Below are 14540 nucleotides of genomic sequence, written 5' to 3' on the forward strand. Positions count from 1 at the left end.
GTGGGAACTTGAAGTATTGCCGTGCTCTATTTATGACGCCCAGTCTCTTCGAAGCCTATTTGGCTTTGTTCTCCAGATGGCCACGGAATTGGCAATCGCTCGAGATTTCGAGACCCAGAATTCCGATACTAGGCGAGGCTGTAAGAGAAGTGTTTCGAAGAGTGGTGATACGACAAATGGGTTTTTTTTTGTGGTAAACGCGCAAACTTGAGTCTTCTGGGGGTTAAAGTCTAGTTTCAATATACCCCATTCCGCGACCTTCTCAAGAAAGGACTCGATAGAAGACACAAGTTGTGGTATCTGAGTACCTATGTGAATTCCAGCGAGTTCGCTTTGATTGAAGTGTTTTTTAAGTTTAAAAAACACTTCAATCATGCCTCCAGGTCCTTTAAAAGAGTTATTGCTGCCACGATGTCGAAGCACATTGGCAGAATTGGCGAGAGACTTGCACGCCTTCCCTCGGGAACTCGTGCGTTCTGGTCGCTCGCCAAGGCTGTCCAAGGAAACTCTGCCAGCCAGCCATTCCGCCACTGCACAGGGGTGATGACTCGCTGGCCCATGACGCGAAAGAGAAAGCTGATCTCCTGGGCTCACTCTTCGCGTCCAACTCGACTCTGGACGACCAAGGTGCACCACCTCTGCATATTCCGCGTTGCGAGTCATACATGCCGGAGGTAAAAATCTGGCATGGAGCCATGCTTAAGCCGCTTTTCACCTTGGACATTCATAAATCGAGCGGGCTCGAGGGCATTCCCCCGATAGTGCTGCGGACATGTGCTCCGGAACTGGCACCAGTCCTTACCCGTCTTTTCCGGCTATCCTACTCATCAGGCGTAGTCCCGAAATTATGGAAGGCGGCTTGAGTGCACCCGATTCCTAAGAAACGTTACGACATTACCTCCATTTTCTCCGAAGTAATGGAGTCGATCATCAACCGCCAGCTCTTGGGATACCTAGTGGAGCACCAGCTGATCAGCGACTGCCAGTACGGTTTCCGTCAGAGTCGCTCAGCTGGTGATCTTCTTGCATACCTCACCCATAAATGGGAGCAAGCGGTTGAGTCGAAGGGAGAGGTGTTGGCGGTGAGTTTGGACATAGCGAAGGTAATCGATCGGATGTGGCATTAAGCGCTTATAGCGAAACTGCCATCCTATGGGCTTCCCGCGAAGTTGTGCTAATGGGTCGCTAGCTTTTTGGCCGATCGAAGCATCAAGGTTGTTATCAACGGTGCTTGCTCCGACTTATAACCCATAAACGCTGGTATCCCGCAAGGCTACGTGCTATCCCCTACACTGTTTCTTCTGCATATCAATGATATGCTGCAGATCAGCAATATTCATTGCTTTGCAGACGATAGCACAGGGTATGCTTCCAACACCGGCCGTGCCAACATGTCCCGGGATAGCGTCGACGAGAACCGGAACAAACTTGTGTCTGAAATCAAGACTATGCTTTGCAAAGTCTCGGAATGGGGTCGACAAAATTTAGTCCAATTCAACCCCAAGAAGACACAAGTTTGTGCGTTTACCACTAAAAAGTCTCCCTTTGCCGTATCCCCTCGATTCGAGATCATTCCTCTAACTGCCACAGAATGTATTGGCATACTTGACGTCGATATATCGAGCGACATTCAGTTCCGTGGTCACTTGGAAGAGAAGGCCAAACTGGCCACAAAAAAGCTTGGTGTTCTCAGTAAGGCGAGACAGTACTTCACTAAAAGCCACCGCCTGCAACTTTATAAGGCGCAAATTCGGCCTCTTATGGAGTACTGTTCTCACCTCTGGGCGGGTGCTCCCCAGTTTCCAGCTTCTTCCATTTGACCGCATACAACGAAAAGCGGTTTGAATCATCGACGATCGGCTTGATTCTTTGGCATTGCGTAGATATGTGGGTTCTCTCTGCATCTTCTACCGCAATTATCATGGGGAGTGCTCAGAGGAGCTGTTCGGGTTGATTCCAGCGGCCGAATTTCACCACTGGACACTACGTGCTACCCGCACCACGTAGACGTCTGGCATTCCACAACCGCGCGTTTCGTTAGAAATTTCTTGCCTCACACAGCCACTTTGTGGAATCAATTACCGGCTGTGGTTTTACCGAACAGATACGACTTAGGGACCTGCAAAAAAAGGCATACTCCCACCTTAAAGGTCGGCAACGCATTTCTTGACACACCTGATGTTGCGGATGTCCATGGGCGGCTGCCTCACCTCTCCCCATCCCGTGAGCCTCTTGCCCGTTTGCCCCCTCTTATATAAAAAAAAAATGTTTTAGGTATATCAGAAGATCACCTGCCGATCGACCATGGCGAAAGCCGTACTGTCGGTCGTTGATCAACTGGTGACCCTCTAGGTATACCAAGAGCTGGCGGTTAATTATGCTCTCCATGATTTTGGAGAGCAGGTAGGTAATAGCTATAGGCCTATAGTTTGCCGGATCCGAACTGTCTCCTTTTTTTGGATCGGTTGGACAAGGGCTGATTTCCATGAGTCAGGGCTCTACCCTCTTTCTCCGAAACGAAACTTCATAAACGAACGAAATTAAAACGAAGTTTCGATAGTGACCCTACTCTATATTGTGTTCGGACACATCGACGAATTTCGGAACCATAGACAATATTCGTGAACGAATGTTGAACGATTGAAATGAACATTATTTTAATCCAACTAATTTGAATAGTTCTATTTCATGCCAACGTTGGGTAGTAACTAATGACAACCAAAAATATGAGCTTCAGTAGGTCTACTCTTAAGCCGCGTTGACACGATCAAAGTATCCTCGGACCGAGTGCCCTCGTACGAGTCTGCTTCATACGAGTGTACACGGATACTGGTTTACACACATCAGAGTTCACTCGTTTTCAATTAGCACTCAAGATCACAATTCAATATGGCACAGACGGATTTGTTGGTACAGGGTATCGGAGCTGTTGCAGGCATATTAATCGAAGAGTTGGCAAATCATTACAAGAAACAGCAAAAGTCACGCAAGAGAAAAATTTGGACACGCAAATGGATTTTAAGGCGCAAAGAGCAAGGTACATCTGATAATTTTCTACGTGAAGTTGAAAAAGAAGATAAGGATACATATAAAAACCATTTAAGGCTCAGTAGTGAACAATTTGACTATCTATTGCAAAAAGTAACACCAAAGATACAGAAAGAGGACACTCTTATGAGACCTGCTATACCTGCACGAACCAAGCTACAAATAAGTTTGCGATATTTAGCAACTGGTGATTCTTTTAGTTCCTTAGAAAGCAGTTATCGGGTTCCAAAGAGCTCCATGTCCAAGTTTCTGCCAGAAGTATTAGATGCAATCTATGAAGGGTTGGAGGAGTACATACAGGTTAGTAACAATAACAAGTACTAATCGATTTTTTATTGAAAAGCAATCTAAAATTACAATTCTCAAACTTAAAACATTTAAAAATCATTCTTCAGCTGTCTCGTTATTATTGATCCCTCCGATGCTTCTAATTGCTGCTTCTAATGCAGAATGTTGTACCTCATTGAATGGCGTTGAAATGTCTTGTGTTTCTGAATCATGTACCTGAACCTGAGAACCAAGATTGTTGAATATATGTTCTGGTATTTCAATAGTATATTCTGCTGCACTGCTTGATGAAGAGAAATTATTTTCCATGTGCATACGATGAATTCTTTTTTGTTTTATTACCTGTAATATATCTGCTTGAACATCAAGAGCATCTGAGAGAGGCAGTTGTCTTAGCTGACTGGCCACATTTTTAGCAAAGTGTGAAAACTCGTCTTCAATCTCTCTGCTATTTAGTGTTTGGTTTTTTATGAACTGCAGTGTCTCGATAGATTTTTCAATGTGTAGAGGAAGCGATGTTCGTTTAAATCTTTTACGTTGAGGTGGAGGTTTAGCAAATGTTTCATTATTCGGATTCGACACTGCTGGAATATCTGATTCTGGTGATAGCTCTCTTGTTATATCTGGAGAAGGATGTAATGGTATACCTAATGAAGGCTGCAATGGTGTGTCTGGAGACGAACATGATGGTATGTCTGGTGAAGGATTAGGCGAAGCAGCATCTGAGTCCGACTGTAAAAAAAATAATAATTTATTTTTCATTATCAGATCCCAAAAACAACTGAAGAGTGGATTTCATTTGAAAGGGGATATAACAATCGCTGGAATTTTCCTGGTTGTCGCGGTGCGTTGGATGGAAAACACATTAATATACAGCAACCAGAACACACTGGAAGTGATTTCTATAATTATGAAGGTTACTTTAGTACTGTTCTTTTAGCCCTCGTTGACAGTAACTACTGCTTTACGTTCATTGACGTAGGCAGCCAAGGAAGAGTTAATGATAGCTCAATATTTAATAACTCAATATTGAAAAGAAAACTAGAGAACGGAACACTAAACTTTCCTACTTGGGGAGTTATATTAGGTGATGAAGCTTTTCCTTTAAAAAAATATCTCATGAAACCTTATTCCCGTCGGTTGCCACTAACTACAGAAGAAAAGATTTCTAACTATCGTCTGTCCCGTGCCAGGAGAATTGTTGAGAATGCCTTTGGAATAATGGTAATGAAGTTTCGTATTTATCGTACACCAATATATGTTTGTCCCGTTAAAGTTGACAAGATTGTAAAAGCAACCTGTGCTCTACACAACTGGTTAATAATGACATCAACACGTTATTACGCTCCTACGGGAGTAATGGATTCCGACGATATAGATGGTTCATGGAGATTAGAACCCAGATCCAGTTATGTTACTAATCTTGGAAATCAAGGCAGCAATCATTACTCTCAGATGGCAGAGCAACGAAGGCAAAAAAATAAAAATTATTTTGTTAGAGAAGGCGCAGTCCCTTGGTAAAACAGTCGCATATTTTAGAATAAGAAATAAGTATGTAGCTGTACCTACAACCAATAACATCAATTAACACAAATGTCTAATATCTAACTCGTAACGTAGCATTATAGATCGTAGAAATAGTAATCGTGCATAATAACTGTAATAAGCGTATGCCGAAAGATTCGTTCTGACAAGAACATTTTATTTTATATAACGTAGTATTAGCTCTGACAAGAACATTTTATTTTACATAACGTAATATTAGCTCTGATAAGAACCATTTCATAATGCTGTACATCAACTCATAGAATCATACAGATCACCAGTTTAGTCATCTCAGTGAAGTTTCAAGCATCGTACTTTCTCTCGACGATCGCAGATATACTCACGTGATCAGTCATATGCTCCGCGTTATACAACCGCACAGCAAGGCCGAGCGGACTCGACTGACGAGTGAAGCGTCGGGGGTCGATCGCTATTCATGCAATTTTAATCAATGAGCAATAGCGTAGGTGCGGAATGCTCATTGACATCGTATGATCGAGCTTCGACGCGAGTTTACACAAACTGTGATAGCATTAGTTTTAGAGCGAGGTAGAACACATAATATTATTCTCAATTCTTAGTGAATGAAACGTTTTACTATTGGTTAAAATGTAAGCTTTTGTATTGGTGTGTATTTTCTGAACTTGTAAATATTTTTTAAGTAACGATTGTAATTGGGTAACTAGTTTTAAGAATTTTGTATATATATCGTGTAACCTTTTAATAAATCATATCTTCCATATATCTTCCACATATTCCTCACAGTCAAGCAGTTGTTTTATTTAATCGCCAAACGCGCAGTCTCTAAAAGTACATCACTTTGTTAATATTACCCATTTAAAAATTCGTAATAAAATACTTAATTGTGTACATCTAGCGTTTTAATTAAATAAAAAACATTTTATTACCTTTGGCTACAACATAATGTTACAAAATTAAGGGTACTTACTACATTTGTAAATGTTTTTCTGCATTTCACTACATTAGCCAAAAATCGGTCAGCTATTTCAAACCATGGTAGTGTAGGTACATAAACATCATCTGCGCCTGATCCCGTACTCAAAGACTTCTTGATTTTCGCCTTATCTTGGCTGTAGGTACTTCTGATGTTGTTGATTTTTTTGTTTACATCCTCGAGAGTGATGTCGAAATTAAAATTTTGTATCAATCGCTGGATTGCCGCATTCCTCGCGTCTTTATTTTTATATTCGCGTAATTTTAGGTTCCATAGAACTTCTTCTGCTTTGTAAAGTTCAACAAATCTAGTAGTATCACACTCAGATCATTTTTTTATTGCACGAGACGCTTGTGAATTGTTATTCGCCGCCATTTTGTTTTACAATTGCGGCCAGAGCTAGCTCGGAACAATAGAACGCGGTCCGAGTTAACCCAGATCGGACGGCGTAGTCCGAGTGCGCTCGGATTATGGGTTGCCACAATACGAGTAACGTCCGAGTGGGTATCCAAGTGTGCTCGGTCCGAGGATACTTTGATCGTGTCAACGCGGCTTTATTCAACTAAAAACGAAGTTTCGGGTGTTTCCTACTACGGTACCATTCGTTTCGAAGTTTCGTCTCGAACGTCATTGTTTGACATTTCGAATTTCTAAACCTACTCCTAATTCATTTACGTTGCGGACGAAAATTTCAATATGACAGCTGTTTATTCGGAATTTTAACGTGAACTTGACGAAACCAAAGGTTACCTTTTGATTTTTGTTTGTGTTGATTTTGTTGCAAATTTGCTTGAAATAGCTTCAAAAATGTTTTAATAGAGGCTAGTCTACGTGATGAATATTTAGGACGTAGAGGGTACCGTCGCCAACCATTTCAAGCCAATTTGCAACAAAATACACACAAACGAAAATCAAAAGGTAACATCTTTGGTTTCGTCAAATTGACGTTAAAATTCCGAACAAACAGTTGTCATCTTCAAATTTCGTTCGGAACGTAAATGAATTAGAGTAGGTTTAGAAATTTCAAGCAATGACGTTCGGGACGAAACTTCGAAACGAATGGAACGTAGTAGGAAACATCCGAAACTTCGTTTATCGTTGAATTAGAGTAGACCTACAGGAACTACGCCTTTTGTATGTGACAGTCGGAATAAACGCGTTAGCAGCGGCGTCAACTCTGGGGCACACGTTATAAGCACGATTGGAGAAGTTCCATCCGGCCGCTCGACTTCCTGACGTCCAACGAAAACAGATTCGAATGAATCGCCTTACAATTTTCTGTCTGAACTGTACTTCAGGCAAAGAGCTCGGACACCGCGGGATGGTCGGCGGTGTTTTTGGTGTCGTCAATAGTTAATAGAATTGGAGGCAAAAAGAGCGCACAGGAGATCGGCTTTCTCTTTTGCAGTATAGGCCAGGGTGTTATTCCTCATGTGCAACGGCGGCAGGGAGGGCTGGTTGAAGTTACCAAGAGCAGCTTTCGACAACGACCTGAACTTGCGTGTTCCGGTCGGGTAACTGGAAAGTTGCTCGCCGATTTTAACGACGTGCTTCGATTTTGCACGGGCGATTTGCCGCTTTAAATTATCTGGAGGCATGGTAATATTACCTCTTTAGAACTTTGCAGTTCGGATCCTTTGAGCTCAGCACCGCAACCCAAGTTCGATACGCCTGGTTTTTGCAGTCAGATTCTGCTTTAACTGACGCATCGAACCAGGACTGTGATCTGCCACCGATCAGTACTACAGAACATGGTATAAAAATATCCATGCACTAGGATCATCCGCAGGGAAACAAGCCTTGCCCCAAGGGAGGGATGCAAAAAAGGAACGCATCCTATCCCAATCTGCTGACTTGTAGTGCCAAACGCGGCGGGTCGCTGGTGGTCTGTGACGTGGGCGTCGCATAGGCACTACACTTCTGAACCGGCAATGATTGGACTTCCGAGAGGTGACACGTAGGCTCGTTGGTCCTCCTTTTTCCATAATGGAGCCAAATCCAATTTTGAGAACTCTCAATACGCTTCCTATTAGTAAAATGTTTGTTAACGGGCTATTAATAGGTACAATGAGACCTCCTTTGTTAGTGACAGAAAAAGATCTGGCCGTCCACGTAGTGTTTGTACGATAAAGGTGGTCAAAGCAGTAAGGGAATGAATTCGAAGAAATCCTGTCCTTCTTCGATTAAATCTTATCTCGGGAGATGAAGATAGCACCTAGAACCATGTCGCGTATTTTAAAAGATGACTTAGAACTTGCAGCCTATAAGAGATATACTGGTTATTTCTAAACTGATAATTTAAAAAAGAATAGGATGGTAAATTTCGAAATAACCACTGAATCGGTACGCAAAGGGAGGTGACAGAAAAAAATTATTTACGGATGAGGTTTTTTTTTTACAATTGAGCAATATTTTAACAAAAAAATGAGGCGACAGAGTGCAACGTGGGCATTATCCGACTTCGGTGATTGTTTAGTGGGGTATTAGCTATGAAGGAGTGACTGAGCCAAACTTTTGTGAAAAAGGTATCAAAACATAGGCACAAGTATATCAAGATACCGTTCTTGGTAGGCAGAAGGTAGTGAAGCCTCTTATCAACACCATGTTCAATAACCAAGAATGGTTCTTCCAGCAAGACTTGGCGCTGAGTTATAAAGGTCGGTCTACGCAGTCTTGGTTGGAATCGAACGTTTTGGAGTTGATCAGAGCTGAAGCCTGGCCGTCGTATAGTCCCAATCTTAATCCGTTGGATTATAATTTATCGTTATTATTTATCGTCGTAGGACAGTTTGAGAAAGTACGGCTTGTTCTAAGCGCCATGATAATTTGGAGTCCCTTTAACAATCCGTACGATTGGCAGTGATGAATTTTCCCATGGAAAGAGTGCGTGCTTCTATTGATAACTGGCGCCAACGTTTATGGGACTTCTAAAAGACTTAAAAAGAACAAAGGTTTGTAGTCGGTATGTCTTTAAATGAAATAAATATTTAAAAATATATATCTTCCAAATACCCAAACGGGACGGTAAGATATAATTTATATTAGATGTTTTTAATGTTAATGCGTTAACACGTCTAACCGTAACATTTGTATGAAGTCTTGGATCTAGGGTTATTTAATAACGACGATCAAACCCAATAAGAAATGTTTTTTTTTTATTTCTCGCTGTGTCTCTTTTTTCTTTTTTTCTCTCTTGGTAGAATAGCCTTACAGTGCGTTCACAGTTATTTTACCTCTAGCCGTTAGGTTACCTAACCTGTGCGTTATATTGCCATATTTAGTTTCTATGACTCCCTCAAACAACAAGTTAAATTTTACGGTATTGATGATATTTTTTTTCTTACAATTTGAACGTAAAGTTTGTAATAAGATCTTTTGTTATTGGGACGGATGAACGCATTTAAATTTATATTTGGAGTTATTACACAAATTTGCTAATCAAATTTTAATGTTTGTTATTCAAAGGTTAATTTTCAATAATAATTACATCAGTGTGATGTATTTATTATTATAGTCTGTTTTTCCTAACTTCCTAACAAATGCGGCGTACAGAGGACCAGCTCGTACCGAGAGATAATTCGTACAGATGGGAATCATCGTACGCATGAACGATTGAAGTTAATGGTTTTATGCAGTGAATGAATAGTATCGGGTAGAAGAGTAGATATAATATGACAAGTTATTTTAATAGTTTGTTTATTCGGATTCCGCTGATAAAAAATATACCTATCTTATAATATTATTATACCTATCTTATAATTTTATTTATACCTACCTATCTTATTATATTAATTTCCGTTTTCTTTGTTATTTAATGTAAGACTATACCTATATATATCTTTAAGAATATGCCTTTCTAATAATATTATTTTAAAATAAAAAAACAATTAAGTGACCAGCAGATTTCCGTCAGGAGCGAAGTTCGTTATTCCAAGTTAACAAACTGTTCAGTAAGATACGAAATGATAATAATTACAATATGAAAATAACTCAAAAAATATGTGTAAGCTTATCAAAAGTATTTAACTAGTAACAAATAATTACCAACCCATTTATGAGTTGCTACTTTGTATCTTAAAAAAGCACGTTTAGTGTATTAACTGTTAGTTGTCATTTGTTATTGTATTAGTTATTTACACAGTAATAACCACAATATATTTATCCGGATAATTATCTTAATCGGAAATAAAGTAATCTATTTGCGTTTTAGGCTAACGGTCATTCATAGCTATCAAACGTTTTTCACGATATTTCACTTTCTCACAAGAAATAGTGAAATAGAGTTTCGCACAGCAGTTTTTAGTAGGTAGGTATAATTTTCCATAATGTAGTACGATCTCCACGAAACTTTATATAAATTTTTAACTCTGCGTTTAGAGTTTTCCCAAAGTCGGTACTTCCTTTCTGACGGTATACATTTCAAGTATTTTATTTTGATCTGCACACAGATCAAAATCATAATTTTTTTTTTAATGGAATAGGAGGACAAACGAGCGTACGGGTCACCTGTTGTTAAGTGATCACCGCCGCCCACACTCTCTTGCAACACCAGAGGAATCACAGGAGCGTTGCCGGCCTTTAAGGAAGGTGTACGCGCTTTTTTTGAAGGTATGGTACCAATGTCGTATCGTCCCGGGAACACCGCACAAGGAAGTTCATTCCACAGCTTTGTAGTACGTGGAAGAAAGCTCCTTGTAAACCGCACTGTGGAGGACCGCCACACATCCAGATGGTGAGGATGATATCCTAACTTGTGGCGTGTCGTGCGAAGGTGGAATTCGGCGGCAGGAATTACTCTGGCTATGCGTTGCACGCGGTCAAATGGATCGAGCTGATACTGGGGTGCGCCAGACCAGAGATGACAGGAATACTCCATATGTGGCCGGACCTGCGCTTTGTACAGCGCTAGAATGTGGGCCGGCTTGAAGTATTGCCGTGCTCTATTAATGACGCCCAGTTTCTTTGAAGCCAATTTGGCTTTGCCCTCCAGATGGCCACGGAATTGGCAATCGCTCGAGATTTCGAGACCCAGTATTCCGATACTAGGCGATGCTTTTAGGGAAGTGTTGTCGAAGAGCGGTGATGAGACAATTGGGGTTTTTTTAGTGGTAAACGCGCAAACTTGATTCTTCTGGGGGTTAAATTGGACAAGGTTCGATTTACCCCATTCCGCGACCTTCTCAAGAGAGGACTCGATAGAAGACACAAGATTCTCCCGGCACTGGTCGACTATTTCCCGAGAGAGACGTGCATGGTCCGTGTATACGGCATCACCAGTGCTGTCATCTGCATAGCAATGAATGTTGGAGGTGTCCAACATATCATTGATATGCAGAAGAAACAGCGTAGGAGATAGCACACAGCCTTGGGGCACTCCAGCATTCATGGGCTTCGGGTTCGAGCAATGTCCGTCGACAACGACCTGTATGCTGCGCCCAGTGAGGAAGCTGGAGGTCCACTTGCACAAGCTCTCGGGAAGCCCAAATGATGGAAGTTTAGAGAGGAGCGCCTTGTGCCATACATGATCAAAGGCCTTCGCTATATCCAGACCAACTGCCAGGCCTTCCCCCTTGCTTTCAATAGCCGCAGCCCATCTATGTGTTAGGTATACCAGAAGATCACCTGGCGACCGACCATGGCGAAACCCGTATTGTCGGTCGTTGATCAACTGGTGACCCCCTAGGTATACCAAGAGCTGACGGCTAATTATGCTCTCCATGATTTTGGAGAGCAGGGAGGTAATAGCAATAGGCCTGTAGTTTGCCGGATCCGAACTGTCTCCTTTTTTTTGGGTCGGATGGACAAGGGCTGACTTCCATGAGTCAGGGACTACGCCTTTGGAATAAGAGTGCCGGAATAAACGCGTTAGCACCGGCGTCAACTCAGGGGCACACGTTCTAAGCACGATTGGAGAAATGCCATCCGGCCCGCTCGACTTCCTGACGTCCAACGAAAACAGAGCTCGCCTAACAGTTTTCTGTCTGAACTGTACTTCAGGCATAGAGCTCTGACACCGCGGGATAGTCGGCGGTGTTTTTCCGTTGTCGTCAAGAGTCGAGTTGGAGGTGAAAAGAGCGCACAGGAGATCGGCTTTCTCTTTTGCCGTATGGGCCAGGGTGTCATTCCTCATGTGCAACGGCGGCATGAACGGCTGGCTGAAGTTACCAAGAGCAGCTTTCGACAACGACCAGAACTTGCGTGTTCCGATCGGGTAACTGGAAAGCTGCTCGCCGATTTTGACGACGTGTTTTGACTTTGCACGGGCGATTTGCCGCTTAAAAAATCTGGAAGCACGGTTGTATTTCCTCTTTAGAACTATGCAGTTCGGATCCTTTGTGCCCAGCGCCGCAACCCAAGTTCGATACGCCTGTTTTTTGCAGTCAGATGCTGCTTTAACTGACGCATCGAACCAGGGCTGTGACCTGCCACCGATCGGTACTACAGAGCTTGGTATAAAATTATCCATGCCCTGTAGTATCACATCGGCTACTGCAACGGCGCAGGCACAAGGATCATCCGAAGGAAAACAAACCCTGCTCCAAGGGTAGGATGCAAAAAAGGAACGCATCCTATCCCAATCTGCTGACTTGTAGTGCCAAACGCGGCGGGTCGCTGGTGGTCTGCGACGTGGGCGTCGTATAGGCACTACACTCCTGACCAGGCAATGGTCGGACGTTCCGAGAGGGGCGTCGACAATGACTTGGTAACCATCGGGATCTGTAGTCAGCAGAAGATCTAATAAGGACGGCATGTGGCTATCCGGGAGCCGCGTTGGCGACTCAACCAATTGGGACAGATCGTACGCCAATGCAAAATTATGCACAGATCGCCCTGCGTAGTCTGTTGTACGTGATCCAAGCCATTCGGCATTGTGCCCGTTGAAATCACCCAAGACTACGATTTCAGCGGAGGGGATCTGTGCAAGCACGTCGTCAATTGCCGCTTGAACGCAGCCCATGAGATGATCAGTTTCTGCATTACCACTATGGGACCTGTGGCCACACGCATAGATGCGGACGCGGTCCTCTAAATCTACGCGGAGCCAGAGAGTGGACAGGTCCCTACCCTCAAAATTGCCGAGACGGCGACAGCAGATATCTTCCCTAACGTACACACATACCCCGGCATGAGGCAAAAAATTGTGCTCAATTTTGTACCCGGGGTACGTTAAATATGACGTATCGCTAGGTCGAGATATCTGCGTCTCCGTAAGGAAACACAAGGCCGGCTTCACCGTCTCAAGGTGGTGGTGGACGGCGTTTAAGTTGGAGTGAATTCCCTTGACATTGCAAAAGTCCACGTTGAGTGTGGAGCGGGGTGCCGTGGTGTTACTGCCTCGTTTGTCCTTGGTCATGCGCGGTACTGTGACCTCCCCAGAATACGAAGGGCAGCCCGAGCTAGAGTGCTCGGGGAGGGATTCTCCGACTCTGGTAGAGCCGGTACCCTCCTGGGGTACTATCTCTTTAGGGACTGCTTTCATAATCTTTGTTGGGGTGGGGGGGGGGGGGGGGTTTGGCCTCCGGTCCTCGACACTAACCTATGCGAGTACTATAGAGACTATAGTCGCCTCTTACGACACCCATGGGCCGGAACTCCCCTATTCTTTTTATGCCCCGGGGAAAGTACCGGGCAAGTACAGTTTCTTGGATGCGTTTTTTTCTGGGCGTACAAATTTTTTGAAAAGTGGATAACGCAACTTTACCTTCTTTAGTTATGGTGCTTACGGTTTTTTCAGATATTCCTGAAACAAGAAAAAAGTTTTATTTTATAAAGCCTATTTAATTTTTAATTAAAAATAGCTGTGTATCTTACCAATAATGTTCCTATTTACATTTTAACCTAATCGTATCAAATGCTACCAAGCAAAAATTGTAGTTCTAACTAACAAAAAAAATAGTGGTCAGCTTGGCATTTATATTATTTATTTATTCAAATTAAAACTACTCAAGGCGACTTATACCAATTGACAATGATGACTCTATTCAATGATGAAATCATAAATAATATATTAAAAAACAAATATAAAGAACATAGAACTGGTATATCTAATTGAAGCAAATGATTGATTATATTACTATAAGAATAAAAAATACAAAAAACATCACAAAAAAGTTACTGTACTCGCAAGAACAACAACAAGCAGTCATTTATGGTGAGAGAAAATCAAAGTTGACGCGAAAGAAATTATGCACCGATGGCGGTAACGCTAGGACATCAAGTTTCCACTAAAATTGGGAAAAATACTAAAGATCGGTAACCCTAATTTACATACCCGTCATGGCGGCAACTCGTTGACGAACATTTCCTAATGGAATTAAAGGAGCATTATTTACTTTTTCTCTTTCACAGAAATCACGCACCGATAGTATAACATTTCTTTCGTTACTTTGAATTATTTTCGGCATGCTAACATATGAAATATCACAAATATGAAAGAAAAACGATAGGAACTTCACAGAACGACTCGACAGGAACACCAACATAAAGACAACATATAATTCTTCAGTCTCGCGTGAACACTCGCTAAGCTTACACATACCGCCTGTTACCGTCCTTCCAACATACCGGCGGAATAACATATATTTTCAACCTTTGGTTCAAAATTTTGCAACTGCAATATGTCTGAGTGTGCAATTTGCAATGAAAAGTTTAATGATGGGGTACAGTGTTCTCTTTGCCATAACCTACTATGCTTTGGGTGTGC

The 14540-nt window shown here is 42.3% G+C and overlaps 1 long non-coding RNA gene across 1 annotated transcript; it reads right to left on the minus strand.

Moving 5' to 3' along the window:
• Positions 1–3446: 3446 nt before the first annotated feature.
• LOC126975535 (uncharacterized) lies at positions 3447–14294 on the minus strand. The gene is made up of 3 exons (XR_007731747.1): positions 14170–14294; positions 13539–13577; positions 3447–4068 (listed from the first exon to the last, which is right to left on the minus strand). It is a non-coding gene; the product is annotated as an uncharacterized LOC126975535 (long non-coding RNA).
• Positions 14295–14540: the final 246 nt, after the last annotated feature.

This window comes from Leptidea sinapis, chromosome 36 (genome assembly GCF_905404315.1).
Source record: "Leptidea sinapis chromosome 36, ilLepSina1.1, whole genome shotgun sequence".
NCBI classification, from domain to species: Eukaryota; Metazoa; Arthropoda; class Insecta; order Lepidoptera; family Pieridae; genus Leptidea; species Leptidea sinapis.